The sequence below is a fragment of the Pistacia vera genome, unplaced genomic scaffold (assembly GCF_008641045.1).
Source record: "Pistacia vera cultivar Batoury unplaced genomic scaffold, PisVer_v2 Contig1109, whole genome shotgun sequence".
Classification (NCBI taxonomy): Eukaryota; Viridiplantae; Streptophyta; class Magnoliopsida; order Sapindales; family Anacardiaceae; genus Pistacia; species Pistacia vera.
Window position 1 is genome coordinate 171595 of NW_022195148.1, and position 3859 is coordinate 175453.

At 36.5% G+C, this 3859-nt stretch overlaps 1 non-coding gene across 1 annotated transcript; it reads left to right on the top strand.

Annotated features, from left to right (window-relative positions):
* Nucleotides 1–3278: 3278 nt before the first annotated feature.
* LOC116140448 lies at nt 3279–3385 on the top strand. Its single transcript, XR_004129630.1, has one exon. It is a non-coding gene; the product is annotated as a small nucleolar RNA R71 (small nucleolar RNA).
* The last annotated feature ends 474 nt before the right edge of the window (nt 3386–3859 follow it).

Here is a 3859-nt window from a genome sequence, read left to right on the forward strand (position 1 = left end):
TCACTAGAATCAAAAGGTCTTTGCAGCATTGTACGTTAGACTCAGGTTGTGGGCTCCAAGGAAAATGATAGGATAAACAAAATAAGAGAACTCGGTTTTCCTCATGCAAACACTAAGAGTACATCAATCTCCACTTTCTTTCTTAACCACCAATTAAAGTGTCACCATTTTACAACCCTCAAAACTTATGCATTTCTGTTTTTTTTTTTTTTTTTTTTTTTTTTTTTTTTTTTGAATTGAACTAAAGAAATTTTTTTTTCTTCTTCAACTTCTTTTTTTTTCAATACAAAATACAACACCATTGAGGTCTATTGCCCCTTCTTCTTGCCTTTTTTGCAACCCAAATTAAGATTTTGGTTATCATTATTCACACACCTCTCAAAGCTCTTTTGTCATACATTAGGTCCATAATTCTCAAAGGGTATGATAAAGTGTTTAGGGTATAGGGATTGGACAATTTTTAGTTTGCAAGGAAAATAAGGCATGATAATCTCATAGGCTCAAAGGGCGACTAGGGAAGGATTCATTCATGGGTTGGCTGGAAAGGCTCAAACATTCCGAAAAATGCCTAAATCATTTCCACAACAATGCTAATCCTAGAATTTCGCCTCAAACACTTCTTAGCTAGGTTCTAGAGTCCACTAACACCTAACCACATAAAATGTTTCTAAACATGCCAAAAGAGTGAAATGGTGGTTGAACCACTCAATGAACCTCAAGCTAAATCAAGTCAACCAACCTAAACTTGAAGCAATGCTTAACATTTTCAAAAATATATCCAACAATTCTAGTTTCATCATAGACATGCAATTCATCTAGGCAACAACAACACAACACACAAAACACACTAAACAAGTAACAATCAAAGAACTTAAAACAAAAAGAAAACAATTTCAAGTAAAACAGACAAATAAACTAGACACAAAAATTTGAACATTTTCCTACCCCCAAACTTAAAATGACATTGTCCCAATGTCACTCATGCACATCCAAGGAATACAAAAACAAAAGTAAGGTTACAAGATACTCCCCTGATTAATCCATAAAGGTCAATTTTGTGCAAAATCCTGGCATCCATTCCTGGCTTCTCATCATCATCATGTCAAACAATTGAAAGTCTATGGTGCCAAATGTGTTAGATACCCTCACCGATTAATATGAAAGAATTACATCCTGACTTCAACCTTATTGAACTAAACCTAAAATCTAAACAAAAACAAAATAAAGAGCTAAAAACAGGAAATCAACATCAACTCTACTCACAAAACATAAAGAAAACCAAAAAAAAAAAAAAAAAGTGCTTCAGCTTCAATCTTCTTCTACTCTTCCTCTTCACACAACTCCCAAATTTGCTAGAAGCAATTCAACAACAACACCAACTTCCTCAACACCAAATTAAATCAAAATCAACAATTTCTACACTCCACAATCAACTCAATCCTCAACTTCTTAACCAACTCCACAATCAACAAATTCAAGCAATTTTTTAACAAAAACAAATCCACATGAAAGTGAACAAATAATTGCACAAAAACCTTAAACTTACCAAGCCCAAGCTTTCCAACCTTCAATTGCTCCAATTTCATTACAAATCACAAAGAAAGCTCCAAATTTTCAAAACCTAGGGGTTGCTAAAAATTTCTTCAAAATGGGTTAAACTAGGGCAAGAAAGGTACATGATTTTTAAAAAGGTAAGGGAGTGCAATAGTGGAAGAAAATTCAATGAAAACTCTCTGGATTGAAGGTGGAAGTGTTTGGCTTTGGATGTGTTTTGAAGCTTTTCGTGAAAAATGAAAAGTCACGTGGGTTTTTAAATAAAACAGTGTTCGTCGCGGCGAAGTCTTTATGCATACAAAAATGAAACCCCGTCAATGCACGATGAAAAATTTTTCGCCGCGGCGAAAAATTCAGAGAGCACACACCTGGGTGAAGAACAAATTTGCCACGGCGAAGTCTAGGACTTTTTGGATTTCTCTTCTTGCAAATGTATCTGCCGCGACGAAAAAATGAAAATTTCCTTTTTTGCCTTATTCGATATTTCACTGAAACAACCAAAAACACACAAAATCAAAACAACAAACAAATGACAACATATGAAAACACTTGGGTTGCCTCCCAAGAAGCGCTTGTTTATAGTCGGAAGCTCGACTTTCTCATTCTTTCTCAATGTGGATCCTTGTAGGGTTTCACTTCCTATTGCCACCTCTTGGTCTTTTCTTTGGAATTTCGGGCATTCTCGTAAGATTTTTTGGAACTTCAAATTCGTATATGCATACTTGAGAGATGGGGATTGGTTGAGTCCAATGTTTGGAGTCTCTTCCAACACCAATTTTGACTTGTGTGCATTTACACCAAATTCCTCAAATTGTTTCCTTGTGAAGTGAGTTGCTTGGTTGAAATTCCCCTAAGATACTTGCACACCTTTCCGCTTTGAGATTTTCCTCTTCATTAGTCTTGTCTTCATGTTCTTCCACTTTTTTCATTGTGGGGTTTGCTTCAACACTATACCTCTCCTCAATGTTATGACATTTAATTGTTCCTTAGGATTTGTGACGGTTGTGCTTGGGAAAGAACCTTGAGATCTCTCTGTCAATTTTTCAACCAATTGCCCCACTTGAACCTCCAAATTTTGAATGGACACTCCTTGATTTTTAAAGTTTGAGCGTGTCTCATTCATAAATCTTGTGGTTTCTTGCATGAATTTCCCGAACATATCCTCCAATTTCGACATTCTTTGTTTACATGGTTGATGATTCACCACTGGTTGATGGTTTGGCACTGTCTTTTGATTTAATTGATTGCTTTGATTGCTCTAGGACAAATTTGGGTGATTCCCCCAACCAGGATTGCAGGTGTTGGAGAAGGGGTCATTTTGTAGCCTTTGTGAACTAACCATGTAATTCACTTGCTCAGTTGTTGAGAAGACTAATTGGTTTCCATCTTGGCATTCCACACTCCCATGGTTTCCTGCATAAAATTCACAAGTTATAAAAGGTGAGTGAGTAGAATTTACATTCATACCTCCCAATTGGCTTTGAAGTGATGCAATTTGTGCAGATAATGTGGCAAACGGGTCGACTTCATGTAGAACTATTGTTCTCTTCGGTATTGCTCTCTCATTAGGTCTTTGGTAGTTATTGTTAGCCATCATCTCAAGCAATCCATAAGCGTCTTCCGGGGTCTTGTTATTTAAGGCTCCGCCTGCTGCCACATCTACCGTAGTTTGAATATTTGGTAGCAAGCCATTGTAAAATGTTTCGACTTGTATCCAAAACGGTAGACCATGATGTGGACATTTCCTTAACAACTCTGTGTACCTCTCCCAAGCTTCATAAAATGATTCATCATTGCCTTGCCTAAAAGAGATAATGTCATTTCTCATTTTTGCTGTCTTCTCTGGTGGGAAGTATTTTGTAAGAAAATTTTGAGCTAATCCATCCCATGTGGTGATTGTCCCAACTGGGTGTGACATGAGCCAACCTTTTGCCTTATCTCTCAGTGAAAATGAGAACAATCTCAGCCTAATTGCATCGTCAGTCATTCCATTAACCTTGAATGTGTCACATATCTCTAGAAAGCTAGCGTTATGCAAAATTGGATCCTTATATGAATTTCCACCAAATTGGACTGACTGTTGGATAATCTGAATTATTGTTGGCTTAATCTCAAAGTTCACTGCAACAGGTGGCCTTGTAATACCATAATTGCAATCTTGCACCATTGGTATGGCATAATCCATCAACGTTCTATGTACTTCTGCCATGATCTCCACATGCACTACAAGAAACAGTTAATTAAGCTTAACTACAAAATAAAAATAAAAACTACAAAGAAAAGAACTCAAGCGTAAGACTATACA